The sequence below is a fragment of the Meriones unguiculatus genome, chromosome 4 (assembly GCF_030254825.1).
Source record: "Meriones unguiculatus strain TT.TT164.6M chromosome 4, Bangor_MerUng_6.1, whole genome shotgun sequence".
NCBI lineage: Eukaryota > Metazoa > Chordata > Mammalia > Rodentia > Muridae > Meriones > Meriones unguiculatus.
In genome coordinates this window covers 95,471,762-95,489,479 of record NC_083352.1, presented here as the reverse complement: position 1 = coordinate 95,489,479, position 17,718 = coordinate 95,471,762, and the positions used below count along the sequence as shown (strand labels likewise).

General features: G+C 42.1%; 1 protein-coding gene and 1 pseudogene across 4 annotated transcripts in view; both read right to left on the bottom strand.

The window, feature by feature from the left end:
* Positions 1-17,718, bottom strand: part of Bicdl1 (BICD family like cargo adaptor 1) — an 87,814-nt gene that overhangs the window by 37,530 nt on the left and 32,566 nt on the right. The window lies entirely within an intron of this gene.
* LOC110545572 (UPF0488 protein C8orf33 homolog) lies at positions 14,003-15,133 on the bottom strand (annotated as a pseudogene).

Sequence of the window (17,718 nt, the reverse complement as noted above, 5' to 3'; positions counted from 1 at the left end):
CAAAAACCAGAACAAAAGACCAAAAACAAAAACAAACAAAAAATGTGCTAAAAAGATATACAGAAAGGTACATCCTTATACAGTGTCGGAGCAAATGCAAGGTCAGCCGTTATGAAACAGAACATCAGTCCCCCATAGAAGGACCACACTAACGATCCTACTCCTGGGCATATACTGGAAATAATCAAAACTGGCAGGCTATCTGCACTTGAGAGATTATTGCAGCACTGTTTACAAATGCTAAGAGATGGCATCAACCTGAGTTGATGATGAATGGAAATGCATGCCTAGAATGTATACAGGGTCCTGGTTTGATTCCCTTTTTATAGCCATACCACCATGAATGTGTCCAATCTTGTCTAGATTTGATTCCCAGTACCTCAAAACAACTAAGGATGAAGTTAGTATGTAAACATAACATAGCATTCAATATAAAATAATAAAATTCTGTCATCCACTGTAATATAGAGAGAACGAAAATACATTAAGTGAAAAAAGTCGGGTACAGAAAGACAAATATTACTTGCTTTGATTTTATGTGGAAGCTAAAATGTTGATCTCAAAGAAGTAAAGGGAGAGCAGTGATTGATTACCAGACCTTAGCAAGGGTAAGGAGGAAGAGACACAAAGAGAGAGGATGATTAATGGATACAGGATGAAGTCAGTTAGGAGAATAACTCAAGGTCCTATTATCATAGTAAGATAACCACTGTTGACAATACGTAACAATATTTCATCAACGATAACAGAACAGCTTTTGAACATTCCTGATACAAAGGAATGATTTATGTCGAGAAAGATAAACCAATTACTCTGCTCTCTTCATATATCATATATACATTTATTTTATTTTTTGAAGATTTATTTTTATTTTATGTGTATGAGTGTCTACATATTAGTACATACACACATATGTATGCAGGATACCCATGGAGGCCAGAAGAGGGTGCCAGATGCCCTGAAGCTGCAGTTGCAGGCGATCATGAGCTGTCTGGCATGGATACCAGCTACCCAATTCTGACTCCCTTCAAGAGCTTCATTTATTCCTAACTGCTGAGCCATTTCTCTGGCTCCCTATACACACATATAAATACCACAGTGTATTACACAACTATGCACAATTACTGATAAAGGTAAAGCATATGGAATACTTTCTGTAATATCTGAGTAGTCTGAGAAGTCTATACTATTTCTCCGTAGGGTGCATTCATTGATTTTCCCATAAGACGTCCGAGTCGTGAGGCTTTCTTTTCAATGCCAGTGGTGCCATTTTATTAATAAGGGAAAATAAAATATTTTTACTTTTAAAATAGGTTAAATTCATGTGAGGACATCAATTTAGGAGAAAATGTTTAAACTATTGGTAACATCAAGAGATGAAGATCAAGAACTGTAGTGACAATGAAGCTGATCACAAGATGTAGCAACCAACACCAGAGCTTGGAGAGACTTGTTGGGTAACACTGTTTACTTTAAATTTTTTTCAGCTTTGAAAAGTAGGCAAAGTTTCACCTGTGAGTGATAAAATGTAAGACACAATCTTTCTCCTTGAGCAGGTGGAGCTGCAGTGATCATTTGTGAAACAGCCAATGTAGAACATAGAACACATATCAACACCAACTAAACCAAAGTATAGTAATTAGCCTAAGAAAAATAAGACCAAAATACAAATGTCTCCGAGAGAATCTACCCTACACCTCAAGTTTTCTCATCTGAAAGGTGATTGATTAACCTCTATGGAAGACAGCATTAAGAAACAAAACCACAAGATACCTGACACAGATTAAGCATGTAGCATATGACAGCTATAATTATTAAGTAAAAACCTGAAATAGAATACTGCTATTTCCTAGAAGGAAGATATGTAATTTGAAAAAGTTGAAAACTTGAGAGGATCTGGTTTAAGCCACTCATTTGCAAGTGTGGAACTCAAGAACAGTGAAAAAAAGACAAACCTATGGGATATAACATGAATGTGGGAAGGCCAGGCTAGTAAACTCTTGGCTCCCATTTCAGGTTCTTTCCCTTATATGGTGTGTGTGTGTTGGGGGGGGGGAGGGGAGGTTCAAAAACAAACAGCAATGTTCTAGGTGATTTTCAGCGCTGCTAAGAATCCATGATCTAATAAAGTCCAATGCCACTAGCCTGTGAAGTCACATGCGCTGACAGAGGCCTGATGACGCTGATGCACACTGTGGTTCCGTTTTGAGGCTGCATGTGTAAGAGACACTCTGACATTTAGAAAGAGACTGGTCTAATTTGATCTGATTCGGCTAACTTTAGAATCAGAGCACAGTAGCAGTTTTGTTATGACCATCCTTGGAATCTCCATCACTAACACAGCCCCTTGGCATCAGAGACCAGCAACCACAGCAGTGCAAGCCTTCATTAAGGAAGAAGAGATAAATGTTATTCTGAAAGAAGACCATCACTAGGTGCCACACCTCCATTGCCGAGATATATATTTAAAAGGAAAGGGGTGGGGGAATTTAGAAAGTAGGGTCTGGAGAGCTGCTCAGTGGGCTAGAGAACATGCAGCTCTTGTAGAGGCCTGATGTCTGGTGCCCAGCACCCACACTATGCCTTATGACTATGTGCATCTCTATTTCTAGGGGATCTCATGCCTTTTTCTGACCTCCATGGGCAACAGGCATATATGTGGTATACATATGTACATGCACACAGGCAAAACATGCATACAAATAAAATAAGTAAGTCTTTTTAAAAAAGGTTTGAGATAAAAGATTTTCAAGTGTTCTGAGGACTTACACAATAAATAACAATCCTCTATGTTAAATTGATGGTCTGGCTGTTAGGTGATAGAGATAAATTATTGCTGAGTTCTCACAGGGATAACGTCTTCCAAACTCAGTATCTAAAAAGAGTATGACTTTTCTTCTTTAACAGTTATTGTACTGTGTGACCTCAGAAAATCTGCTAACTCGGTGACTGATCAGAAGCTGAAGGAATACCACACAAGGTGCCAAAAAAGCATACTAATGTTAGATGCTGCTGTTGCTGTTTTTGTTTTAATCTTCATTTTTATACAACACAGACAAGTCTAACAGATTAAGTGGAAACAAGGGCAGATCTTACAGAGCCTGAAGAAGAAAGATCCCATGGCAATGTGGAAAAAGGACTGACGGACAACATAAGGAATCACAGCCCTAACTGCAGCAATGCTGCAGGGCATCTAGGCTGGCTCTTCATCTACCGGCCCTGACACAGTGAATACAGAGTAGCCCCAAAGTATCAGGAGGGCAATGGAAGGAACACTCACCAGAATACAACCTGGTGCCTCAAGGCTGAAAATCCAGGACGTCCTGGATCATGAACTGTCTGTGCCTTCAAATGAAGACTGTATAGAGATGCCTGTGAAACTCTTCAAAATATGGAAGGTTGGGGGAAGGGTATACAACAAATGGTATCTATGGAACATACTTTCAATTAAGACTGAGACGGGAGCAGGCTGGGGCACAGAGGTGGTCTTTACTGGAAGACAAATGATGCCCCAGGAACATATTCAGGGTGCTCCAAGAATATGATGGCCATGCCTAATACTAAAAAGGAAAGATTTAAACTTTCCTCCTGTGGTCACAGGGGACCTAACCAAACCTAAACAAATAGCTAAGAAGTAAAAACACTTCTTTACCTTTAGTTGCTGGTTTTTGTTTTTGTTTTTTTTTAACCAACTAATTCATCTTTGCTTCTCTAATAAAAACAGGCTGTTTGTGTAAGATAAAATTTCAACACTTTAAATGAGTCAGTCCAGCTATGACTGTAGAAAATAGAAATAGGATTAACCTCAGTCCCAGAAATGCCCCCTTAGCAAGGTCCTAGCAGTATCCCCAGGGTATTAGTGAGCTAATTCCCTCTGATTCAAACAGCACGTCACTGCTACAGTGTTCAATTTGTCCTTATAGGTCAGCCCCATGGCTCCGGCAGGCTTTCTTCAGGCTTTGATGTAAAGTATCCATGACTAATCCATGCGTTTTCTGCTTGTGCTTCTCCCCGAACCCTCACACTGCTTTTGCATGTGGAAACTTTTAATACTCAGAACCCACAGCTTCTTTCCCTGTGCTCTCTTAAAGAAATCTCCAGTTAAAATCCTTTCTTTTATAAGATCCTTATCATTTACTTGTAGAAAATGGGAGCTGAGTTTTGGGGGAGAGGGTGGAAGGCTTCGCTGGGAATAGAACCTAGTCTCTAGCATGCTCTACCACTGAGCCACACATTCCCAGAACCCTTCCCCCACTCTGCTTCAGGATCTTGCTATAGTATTTATGTTTAGCTCAAGATCCAGTTGTCTTCCTGCCTCAGCCTCCCATGTGGCAGGTACAACATGCATTCGCCACTGTGCCTAGACTGAATTTTTTTTGTCATTAGACAAGAAGTGTGAGCAGGCTGTAAATTCAGACTTCATTCATACTAGAAGCATTGATCATGTTGTTAGTCCCAGCTGGATGCAACAAACTAAACCCAAGGATATGGAAGGTTACGGTTTTGTGAGGTATTTCCCTTGTCCAAGCACTGCTCTACTTAACATTTGTTATTTCATTTTATCTAAGGATGCTATAAAAGAAGTGGCGCTCATCCTGTTTTATAAAGAAACTGAGCCTAAGGCCCAAGATAATGCTACCTCAGGACCGTGGCCTAGTGGATAGACTGTCCCCATATTAGCCTCTGGTCAGACTTATGGTAAGAACAAACATCAGATAGGTATTTCTTCCTGAATTGCTTTGAGATGTCTTTTGCAACTTATTTCAGCTTTGCCTGTCCCTTGGAGTCAGATCCTCTACTAACACGGCTGCTTGACCATGTTGAGCATGTCTAAAACCCACACTCCTGACTCCGGCCTGCACCCAAATATGCTGTTCCTCCAGCTCCTTCTTGCCATAAGGTCACTTCAGTCTTAGAAGTTTTAGGCTGGCCCCATACAGAAATTTATTCTTGGTCCCCCTCTTATATCCAAACCTCTTACCAATCCTCTGAATTTAACCTCTGGCATTTACCTCAGAGGCATCCTGGTGTTAAAGAATGCCAACCTGTTATTTGTAATGCTATTAGAACGGTGCCTAGCATGTAAGGACCATGTAAGTATTCATTGAGTAAAATAAATAACTAGCATCCTATGCCTCCTTCTTTCTTCAAAAGACATTAAGTTTTTAACATGTAAGTCTTTCACTTGCTAGGTTAGAGTTACCCCAAGATATTTTATATTATTTGAAGCTATTGTGAAAGGTGTTACTTCCCTGGTTTCTTTCTCAATCCATTTTAACAACTATATATATGAGAAATACTGAATTTTTTGTTTTGTTTTGCTTTGTTTTAGTTAATCTTGTAAAAGTTCCCTGGTGGAATTTTTAGGGTCACTTATGTATACTATCAGATCTGCAAATAACAGTATGTTGACCTCTTCCTTTCCAATTTGTATCCCTTTGGTCCCCATCAGTTGTCTTATTGTTCTAGCTGTAACTTCAAATACTATACTGAATAAATCTGGAGAGTGGACAGCCTTACCTTGTTCCAGATTTAGTGGGGTCACTTTGAGTTTCTCTCCATTTAAATTGATGTTGGCTATTGGTCTGCTGTAGATTGGCTTTATTATGTTTAGGTATGGGCCTTGTAGCACTAATCTCTTTAGGACTTTATCATGAAGGTGTTGGATTTTGTCAAAGGCCTTTTCTGCATCTAAGGAAATGATCGTGTTTTCAGTTCTTTTGGTTTGTTTACATGGTAGATTACATTTACTGATTTTCATATATTGAACCATCCCTGCATCTCTGGGCTGAAGGCTACTTGATCATTGTGGATGATATTTTTAATGTGTTCTTGGATTTGGCTTGTAAGTATTTTATTGAGTATTTTTGCATCTACGTTCATAAGGGAAATTGGTCTGTAATTCTGTTTAGTTTTCATGTGGTTTGGATATCAGGGTGACTGTGGCCTCATAAAATGAACTGGGCAATGTTCCTTCTATTTCTATTTTGTGGAATTTGAGGAATCTACTCTTTTTTTTTTTTTTTTTTTTCAACAAATGGTGCTAGTCACACCGGATGTCTGCATGTGGAAGAATGAGAGCAGATCCATATTTATCACCCTGCACAAAACTCAACTCATTTGGGCTTACAGAAACTATCGTGGGCAAGCACGGAGCCTGCGTGGGTCTACACCATGTCCTCTGCATATACGCTGTGGCTGTTAGCTTGGTGTTTCTGTGGGACTCCTAACAGTGGGAGAGGGTGTGTCTCTGAGTCTTTTTGTTTTTGGAGACAGGGTTTCTCTGTGTAGCTTTGGCTATCCTGGAACTCCCTCTGTAGACCAGGCTGGCCTCAAACTCACAGAGATCCCCCTGCCTCTGCCTCCAGTGTTGGCATTAAACAAATGTGCCCTGCTATGTCTCTGACTCTTAAGCTCTGCTCCTGAGACTCTTTTCCTCCCGTTGAGTTGCCTTTTCCAGCTTCAATGTGCAGGCTTTTGGCGCTTTTTTTTTTTTTTTTTTTTTTTTTTTTGGCATTGATTTCAATGTGTTTGGTTGTTGTCTCTTGGAGGCCTGTTATTGTCTGAAGGGAGATGGAGGGGGAATGGATATGCGGGTGAGAAGAAATGGGGGTAAGGCTAAAAAGAGTGGAGGAAGGAGAAACTGGTCAGGATGTATTGTATGAGAGAATCTATTTTCTGTGAGAGAGTAAGAGTGAGCAAGAGAGAGAGAGGGTAGGGGGAGAGAGAGAGAGAGAGAGAGAGAGAGAGAGAGAGAAACCCTCAAGCTGGCAGACTGCCCTGTGATACCCTCTGCCAAGACACTTGTGAGATGCTGAGCCGATGCTCACATGTGCTCTTGGACTCCCAGCCTCCAGAACTATAAACTAAATAAACTCCTGTCCCGTTCAGTGTGGCTTCTGCCAGCTGGTAACGGTCCGTCCGCATGCTGCACAGAGGGGGCATGGTCTAGGACTCTGAGAGTAAAACAGGAGAGTGAGACAGAGATTAGGTAGCCTTCTGTGTTGGCATGTGGCATGTTTGGAGAGAGCGAGACCAGAAATGCTGTGGCAGTCTGGAGCAGACAGACAAGAGAAACACTTCGGGGCGCAGCAGCGTGGGGGAGACTGCTGGCTGTGTCTGAGGTTGACAAGAGATTGATATGGAGCCCTGAAAGAACCCCTTGACCCTAACTATCAGGAAGAAGTAAAGGGATCTGGGACCCCTCTACCCGCTAACCTTTTCTCTCTCCTACTTAAGGTTGGGGGGTTGGTGGAAGGGAGGCAGAGGCCTAAACACCCCAAATAAAGGAGAAATTTTAAAAAGAGCACTATAGTCATGTACCAAATTCATGCTATATTCCAGTTTAACTTTTCTCTGTACCACTTACTACACCTGACGTACAGTTCTTTGTTCACTGAACTGATGTCTCTCTCCTTGCCCTTGACTAAGTTCCAAAAGGTCAGGGCCTCTGCTATGCTTGCTTGCCACAATTCCAGGCCTCAGAATTGTGGCAGGCCCAGAGAAGACAAGTTTACTGCACAGAGAGAAAACAACCATATGTGAACTTATTTTCAATTTTAGATTTTTTATAACACGGGGGTGGAGGGGGGACAACATGTAAGGAAAATAACCTTTAAATATTAAACATTTTATCATTAGTCCTGCCCATTACTTCAGTAAAATTCCCCTCCTTTTTAACCTCTGTCCCTAGTTATCAACCATTACAAAACCACATAACTTAGATCTAAAGCTTTTTGTCATATTTGTTACAGTCATCTTGTATAAAATAATCAGAATTCAAATATATTACTATTTTCTTACATGGAAAAAAAAAACCCAGAGAACTTGTTAAAAAAAAAGTTTAAACATACAATGTGGAAAAAACTTAAATTTGTCTCACACAGATTATGGGTCATGTGACAATTACCATAGAAACATTAGTAATGTATCAAGGACTGGCCCCATAGGCTTTTACCACTACCTAGGAGACTATTTTCTGAGAAGTCACTGGGGAAACAACACAGACAGCATGCAGGAATAAAAATCTGCTGAGGCTGTCTAGCTTTTCTTTTCTTTTCTTCTCTATTCTCTTCTTCAAATGAAACAAGGTCTCTCTATGGGCTATCCTGAATCTCACTGTGTTGTGCGGTCTCCAGCCCAGAGAGGTCTGCCTGCCTCTGCCTCCTGGGAGCTATGTGCCACCAGAGCCAAACATCGTTCATGGAGCTCTAGCACCAGTTCTTGGTTCCAGCTCCCAGTTCACACTCTAAAGTGTTCTTCAGGGCTGGGGAGGTCGGGCAATCAGTAAAGTGCTTGCCTTGCAAGCAGGAGGGCCTGAGTTAGATCCCCAGAACTCACACTTAAAAAAGAAGAAGAAAGGCTAGAGAGATGGCTCGGTGGTTAAGAGCACTTTCTGCTCTTGGCAAGGACCTGGGTTTGATTGCCAGCACCCATACAATGGCTCACAGCTGTTTCCAACTCCAGTTTTAGGGGATCCCACACCTTCCTTGACCTCCATGCATGTACAGTCACATATGTATGGCAAACAGAATACTCACATATATAAAGTAGAGCTTCAAGATGTGTGGGGCATGGTAGCACATCTTTGTAATTCCAGTGCTGGGGAGGTGGAGACAGGTGGAGACCTGGAGGCTTGACAGCCAGCAGCCTAGCCCAACCTAACCTACTTAGCAAATCTGAAGTCACTGAGGGATCTTGTTTCAAAGATTTTCAGCGAGTGTGGACTGATGGTAAGTGAGCACTGACTGGAGTCACCTGTCACTGGAATCCGCTCATAACTGCGACTGGTTCTGGGGGGGGGGGGGGGGGGACAAGAGCAGCACACCTGTAAGCAATCCGGTGTCTGTGTTCTCACGCCTACAGAACTACCTACTCCAGACTGCCCTTCTGGAGCAAGGGGACACTTTGTGTCACACCAGCATCTGCTGTTTTCCTGCTTTCTCCAAAGATGGAAGCTTTCTAATGGATTTGTTTTGTGGAAATGAAACCAATAGCTTTGGTGTTCATTCAACTGTTTTCTGAGAAAAATGAAAGGCCAAACGATGAGTCTATGAAAACACACACAGTAGAGTGGAAATTTTTTTTTGAAGTAGAAATATATTGTGTAAAATCAGGCTACAAAGAATGTCTTCATGATTTTAAATAAAGTTGCTTCCACATGAACTTCAACTTCTCAGGAATAGTTAAGAGATTAAATGCACATCTCAGCTTCTCAGCTATTAGGTACAAAATGAAAACCCTTTCCTACTTCCCCAAGATGTTGGCAGGCAAGTCAGTCAATGCCTTCAAATGCTTTCAGGTATAAGGTGCTGTCTCACCACCAAGAACTCTTGTATTTAATCTTATCTCTGTTTCCTTTCTGCCAAGCACCTTCTCTATCTGTCTAGGATGCCATGACAGAATATTAATGAACTGCAGTCTTATAAGCCTGAACATTCTCAAGGAATCTTAAAAAAGACAGAAATTAAATGTTGGACCCTCCAGATCAGGGCTCATTTAAATGCCAGGATAAATATTTCTTTTTAAAATAATTTTTTATATTAATCACAGTTTATTTACTTTGTATTCCAGCTGTAGCCTACCCCCCATTCCCTCCTAATCCCACCCTCCCTCCCTCCCCTCCTCCCTGCCCCTTTCCAAGTCCACTGATAACGGATGTCCTCCTCCCCTTCCATCTGACCCTAGCTTATCAGGTATCTTCAGGACTGGCTGCAATGTCCTTCTCTGTGGCCTAGCAAGGCTGCTCCTCCCTCAGGGGGAGGTGATCAAAGAGCCAGCCAGTGAGTTCATGTCAGAGACTGTCTCTGTTCCCCCTACTAGGGAACTCACTTGGATACTGAGCTACGATAGGCTACCTCCGAGGAGGGGTTCTAGGTTATATCCATACATGGTCCTTGGTTGGAGAAACAGTCTCATAAAAGACCCCTACAGGATAAATATTTCCAACCCCAAAGAATCACTTCCAAATAAACTGCCATGTCCTATGTTAAAAGACACTCTACAAATCAAAGCAAGCGCTCATCAATAAGCTTCAAACACTAAAGCAGAGTACAGACACACAAGCAAAGGTAAGCGTCCAAAAACAAATGCAGTACCAAAAGTACTGAACAGATTACCAAACCACCACTGCAGGCAATAGTGTGTCAGAGCCTGACTAAGACGCAACCCTCATTTAGAGCAGAATGAAAAACATATATATCAGAGACGAGATCACATCTGATGAAGGAAACAGCAACAACACAGAAACATTCAATGAATAGAAACTTCCATTCAAGTTGAGGAAACTGAGTCCTCAACTAATGAATAATGAATCATGTCATTACACAATTTTCCATAGTGAATTTTATATATGACAGTTCTGTACAAAGAAATAATTTCCAGAAAAATAAAACCAATGCTTCCCAGTGCAAAGAAAGAGTGTACTGCTCTACAGCTTGCTTCTACAGACTGCTTTACACAGCAGCAGAATTTAATTAGAAACCAAGTATGTGAGAGCAGTCCTGTGATCCCAGCAGGCAGTGTAAGCAGGAGGGAAAAAAAGTAAGTTCAACTCTGACTATAAGGTGAGTTCCAGCCAGCCTGGACTACAGGAGACCTTGTGGTTTTAAAGTTGAGTAAAGTTAATGAAGTTCAAAGAGCTCTTGAAATCACCTTATATGGTTACAATATGGTTATATTTCTGACCTATTAATTTCACTGCTAGGAATTGATCTTCAGGAAATAGAGAAGCAGCCAGTGATTTATATACCTAGCAATCCCCTAAGGTCCACCCTACAGAAATGTGTGCAAGTGCGCACACACACACACACACACACACACACACACACACAGATATATAGAAATATATACATATACATATACATATTCATTTCACTTCATATGTGTGTATATGTATGTGTGTAAATATACATATATACATACACACATACGTATGTGTGTCCAAGACTTATTTATACAACATAGTATTTAATAGCCAAAATCAAACCACTATCACCAGTAGATTAGATAAAATGTTAAAATGCATTCAGCAGAATCTAATAAACCATGGCAAATAAATTAATTCCATGCATTAATATGAGGTCAATTAAGGCAGATTGTAAAAATAAGATGGTAAGTGAAAGAAACTACAAAAGAATTTGTACTGCGTGATTCTGCTTATATAAAATTCAGTATTATGCAAACAAAATTACATTATTTATGGGTACATACTTAGCAGGTAAGACGCACTGGGAAAGCAAGGCAAGGAGTGGTTACTATGAGGGCAAATTATCAGTCCCTTTGGGGAGAAAGAAGGCTGTTTGGGTAGAGAGAGATTACATGGGTGTTTGTCTTGACCAGCATTTTGTTAACATTCATGTCTATGTTTCAGGTCCCTTCTCTGCATTACAGTTTTAACAAGGTTTTACTGAAAAGACTTTAGGGTAAAGGTATTCCTCAAGCTTTGTTTACAGTAAGTCATTTAGTCAGGATTTAAGGGGAGGGTTTCAGGGTCAGGAGCCTTTGATGTGGAAGCTCAGGCTCCGAGACTATATGGCGACCTTGGGTAATACTTTCAGCATCTCTGAGACCCACCTAGACCACACAGGGCTGACATGGGAGTCAAAGGAGAGAAAGCACATAGCACAGTAGAGGATATACAGGAGGCATACACACCCCTGCTGTTCCTCTAGTCCTGCAGCAGTAACCCAGAGACAACCCATGTGAAACACAGTTCCTGTGCACAGCACAGTTAAGGTAGTAACTCTGGGGTCCACGCAGTGCCCGTGCACTTGGCGAGACCAGACAGACAGTATTCTATATAAATACCGCTGAGTAACACTGCGGTGCTGGGAACGGCACACAGCCCTGCTCTTGCTGTCCCTGAGGGGGTCAACAACTGTGCTGTGAGCTGCCTGTGCCTCAGGAGCAGCCTGAGGAGGCAAGGGTGCAAGCCCTGCAGAGGTGAGGAAAACCACCTCAGAGGTGAGGAGCTTTGGAGACCTTGCGCTCTAGATGAGAAGTCCTGACTTCCAAGTTGTGAAGCCACAAGCAGAGGGCTCAGTTAAGCCGTGCTAATCCCTGACCTTTTGCAAAGGTGAGATAATAATAGAAAGTTTGCTGACCCTACAGCCCTTTGAAAGGAATTGGTGAGTGAAGCCAAATTCTAAGAAGGGAGCTTTAGAGCAGGAAGATCTTACCTCACAAACAGAGTCAGGAAGAAACACGTCCTGCCCTGCTCAGGATCAGCTAGCCAGGTGTCTCTGCCAAGCTCAGGGCTCCACCCAAGAAAGGAGACCCAGTGCCAGATAGCATTTCTCAAACCCCTTTGTATTAAGTTAATCTTAGAATTATAATTTCAGTTAAAAATAGGTTCAGTCATGTTTTCTTGAGTTACTCTCAAATAACCTTGGTTGCATTTGCAGGCTTCAAGATCCATCTCCATTAAAAGATGATTTTTAGTTTCTCCTTTCTACTGATGGCAGATCTCACCTATTACAGTTGCAATTTCCCCAGTTCATTCTTACAGGGATGATTCTTACAGGGAAGGCATAATTCCCATTATCCTACAATGAATAAATACTGGTTCATTTTCTAACACTGGAACACAAGATCTATAGACCAAAACCATTTGAGACACTGAACATGTAAAAATGTGGTTGGTGATATGCTATTTTTAGGAGAAATTTTCAAATGCTGATGCCTGAACACTCTATCTTGAAAGTTATAAAAGTCAGTGTTCTTTGAAAAGACAACCGAATGCCTGCTGTCTTGACAGCCTCAGGATAAAATTCATCTGTCACAGCTTCCCTTCACTCTGGTCATTACATGTACTTGGGATCCCACATCTTGTCCACCTTGGGAAAAATAAGGTACAACAATGGAGGATGTCTTGTCATCATAACCTAGGGGCAAATCTAAGTACCTATGAGGGAGAAAGCCGGCTACTTGTCATATGATGCACTGTGCATTACAACTGCAAATCCTCTAGCCAGAAATTTTTTACCCAAATCCATCAAACTCTTATACACAATCTCTAGCTAACAGGAAGAACCAGGTAATAGAAGAATGAGCTAGACGTCACTACAAGGAAGCAGCCAGGCAAATGCAAAAGCTGGAGATGTCTGCAGGAAAACTGGCCCAGTTTTTTCAACTTGCCATTGGAACAGAAAAAGACTGAATTCAATTAACACCCGAGGGACCAGACATACTGCAGACTGAAGCTGATTTGGAAGCCAATTAGAAAAGATATCTTTTAAGGTCATTTGAAAGAAAGATGAATGAAATTTTTACTGTCTATATAAAATATTACTAAAGTGTAAAGCGTAAATATCTGCTTTTAAAATACATTATAAATCGTGAGTCTGAGGCTACAGGTTTGAGTTCCAGGCCAGCCTGGAATACACAGTAACTCTTTTCTAATATTTTATCTGGTTTTGGTCTATATTTATATGTGCTGAGAGGGTCCCTAACATTGACAGTACATTTTTTCAGTGGTGATCTTCATCTAGAAGGTGGAAACATAATTTCATTTTTAAATTATCTGACTTGTATTTCTCATAGTTTTTCTCAATGCATATATACCATTTTTATAATAAAAGGTTAGTTAAAAAAGAAAGAAAGCAAAACCTCTTGGGCCACTGTGTTATCAGAGCCAAGTAAATGATAATGAGCTCAGAAAAGGAAGCACTCACACTGTGCTAGAACGGTCATGAGCTCCTTCATGAAGGAGATGAACTGAGATGACCTTGTAAAATGGCTGAGTCTGGTCAGACAGAAACTGCCGACTCATCACCTCATCCATGGGTCTGAAAGTGACAGGGCTGTGATGACAACAGCTTTGCAAGGCCGAAACATATCTGGGCCGAAAACCCAGAAATCACTTTAATCCCCTTCCCCCATTTAGCGGAGCGTGGTATGGCACATCTGTAATCACATATTCAGGAAGCTGAAGCAGGAAGAATAAGGCCAGCCTCGGCTACGCAAAAATCTCCCCCCCCCTTTTTTTTAGTTCTTTAAAAAAGATTTATTAATCAGGGCGCTATAACAATAGATAAAGCACTACTAAACCAATGGCCAGGGCATTCCTTCAAAAGTGAGCCCTGTGTGTAGGCAGCTTCTCCACAGTTCCTTATTACCGAAAGCCACTCCTGGAGACCGGAGCGAGAATGTCTTTCTACAACCCCCTCAACACTCAACCACCCTTATCACAGATTTCCCATCTGCATCTCTCTTCTGACAGAAGGTACATTTCCTTGAAAAGTTTCCACACAGCAACCTCACACCAGCCAACAGCTTCCTGTCCACAGCAGTGAGGAGCAAACCAATCCTTCTCTGGCCAAGAGAATTTCCTGGAAAGGCCCAGACAAATCTCCACATCACCCCAGAGGAGGATGACTGGTCCAGAGTGGAGGCGACCCTAAAAGAAATTGAACCGCTTCATCCGGAGTGGTCTTTGTTCTTTCTGCTGGACGAGGCCTGCAGACCCTTCTGCTCTTCTTTCTGGCGGCCTCACCCAAAAGCTGGACCTGGGCTAAATGGGGAGCGGCCTTTAGAGCCCGCAGGGCCTCCAGCCTCCGCATCCATCTGAGCCCTGTAGTCCCCGAACAAGGACCGCCATCAGCTGTCTCTTCCGCGGCAAGGGAGTTTTTTCACTGCGCAAGGTTCGGATTGCCCCTAAAGCCTGCTCTTCCTGCTTCGGGGTGGGTTTCTGCCTCTTGAGACCCATCTCCAGCTGTTCCACACACACGTTTAGCTCCCGAGCCAGCTGCCCTGCCTGGGCCTCAGCACTGGGGGGAGCTTCGTCTGGGGCCGGTTTCTCGAAGGTCTTTTGGTCTCCATTTGTTCCAGAGAGCCTGTTCGGGGTTTTCTTCCTCTTTTGCTTCATCGACGCTTTGTCGCCTACGGGATGTGCCTTAGTGGTGGAGGCACATGGGGTCCGTGCGGAGCGCGTTTAGTTCTCCGGCCTGGGGCTGCTAGTGCCTCCAGGGCAGGGAGTCTTAGCTCCTGAAAAACGTGGGCCAGGGCGAAATTCACACGCCACCCCGTCCACCCACAGGGCCTCACTACAAACACGCCTCTTCCCACAGCTCACCGCCATCAAAAATCTCCCTTTTAGTCACAGCCAGCTGCTCCCTTTTTCTGACACCACAGAATTATGCCAAATCCGTCAGTAGTAGGGAAAAGGAGACAGACTGATTTTGGCCTCCGAAGGCTCTTTCTTCCTGGCTTCTCAGAATGGAATGCTTCCTCTTTGAGAATGGAACATTCTACCACAGGTGTGTATGCGGTTCCAAGTACATGTCATGACCAGAGTGAAGGGAAGCTGTGACAGACGAGTTTTGTTTTTGGGGGTGTCAAGGCAGCAGGCATTCAATTGTCTTTTCGAACAACACTGACTTTTACAACTTTCCTAAATGTAGAAGTCCCTGTCTCCTCTCTCTCAGATCTAACGGGCATCTAATAAACCTCCATTATGTTGCTGGAAGACAGAGTAAAACATACAAACAAAAGGAAACCATGAACAAATGCTGAACTCCCAACAAAATATACCCTGAGTATTTAGACACCCGGTCTTAGTCAAAAAGCCTACCCCGGGAAGTGTACCATGTCCTCAGTTCACACTGAAATGTATAAAAAATAAGACGGAGGTGAGGATGACGACATGAATGGGAAAGTGTATTAATAAGGACGGGCTAGCCATAAAATATAGGAAGTAGGTATATGGTGTTCATGAGTAATTCTTTTAAATTTAAAGTATGTCTGATTGTTTTCCTTGCTGAGACAGTTGCTAGCCCAGGCTGATTGTAAACTTCTGATTCTCCTGCCTTAGACTTACAATGACTAGGATTGTTCAACTGTGCAACACCGACACAAGGCTTATTTGAGTATTTTAAGAATAAACTCAGGAGAAAATATATAAAGTTTTCTAGGTGGGCTTACCTATCAGTGTCCTGCCCCTCACCTTGTATTACGTCTGGTTTCTTAGGACTGAGTTCTGTCCTTTTTTTGTGCCAATAACATGTTGAAAACCTAGGCCAGATCTGGTTTCTGAATTTTGTTTGGTTGCTTCCTCATGATGCCTTCTTGCCTGTAGCTGTGGCCTATCATTAACAAAAACCAAAAAAGGTTAAATACAGAAGATTCTAAATTCAGGCTTGAAAATATGTTTCGTAGAGAAAATTTGAGATATATTTGAAAGCTCAAAGACTGTGAAACTCTCAGACCAAAATGAGCCTGGAGATAACCGTGACATCTGTTATATCTAGACTCTGTAAAGAGTCCACTCACCCTGGGACATAGGAAAGACACAAAGGACTTGGGAGGAATGCAGGGTTCATCGTAGGGAGAGGAGGAAGTAAGAGACATGTCTGCTTCTGTAAATTAAGACCTCAATATAAGTGTAGGTGGGCCCGAATCCTGGAAGCTGAAGCCCTGGTCCCACACACCCAGCTTTACAACACAGAAAAAGAGAGCAGTATTTACTTTTCTACCTCAGAGCCCTGTTCATAGAAACAACAGCTTCGTAAATCTGTGAGCACAAAACTCCTGTGAGGAATGTTCCTTCTGTTGGTAATGAGTGATAGAAGCCTGTTCCACATCCCAAAACCAACCCATCCCTTCAGAAAGCACAACGGAGCATCATCAGCCCCTTTCTTGGGTTTATTTCACCCCTTTAAGAAAGGTTTGAAGCCAGGTGTGGTGGCACACGCCTTTAATCCCAGCACTCAGGGAGGCAGAGACAGGCAGATCTCTAAGAGGTTGAGGCTAGCTTGGTCTACAAAAAAAGAGTCCAGGACAGCCAGAGCTACTCAGAGAAACCTTCTCTTGAACAACAGCGCCCCTCCCCAAAAGAAGGGTTTGAGCCGCCTTCTCCTGTACTAACATTGACAACAACCCACCCTCCCAACTTGTTTTCAGTTCTGTCCACTGGCATTCAGCTATTATTCCAGGAGTGTGTTCTAGCTCCTGCTGTTTTTTAAGAAATACAGCTAATAAGACAGTATTGTCTACTTGGAATTTTCTAAGAGGGCAGACTTTAAGTGCTCTTTCCTCATACCCGTAACACAAATGGTAGCTAAACGTGGCGATGAATGTGTTAACTTGATGGTGGTAATCATTTTATAATGTACACATATTAATTCAGTTTTCATGTCTTAATTCTTTTCCATACAGCTTGGAAAAATATTCTCTCAGATTAGTGGGTACTGGAAACAAAAAATAATTCTGGGAAAATAAACACTGGCTTATCAAAGTTCTTTGTAAAGTAATAATATGCAATTTGAATCTCCAAGAGAGAGGCAGAATATTAAGTGTTTGCTGGATTCATTCAACCATAGGACCTCTTTTATTCTGAGACAATTTCTTTGGACAGATGCTAATAAAGGGCACTCTTTGAAAAAAGGTGCAATAAATAGTTTAACATTCTAAAAAGATCTGTCTTTTGTGCATAACCCATTGATAGAAACCGAGTAAAAATGAAAAAGAACACTGAGTTTTAATAATCACCGTCAGTCTGTGTTCTGTAGAATGAAGCCAAAGGAATTTATCCAACCTACTGAGGGTAAACCATGGTGCTAACCCTCAGGCAGATTTACAGCTGTGCAAGTCACAGCACACAACAGAGCAATGCCCTGGGGCTTCCATGGTACACTGTGTGTGTGTGTGCTCACAGTGATCTTTTTTCGTTTTTATTGTTTTGAGATGGAGCCTCATGTGGCCCAGGCTAGTCTCCGACTC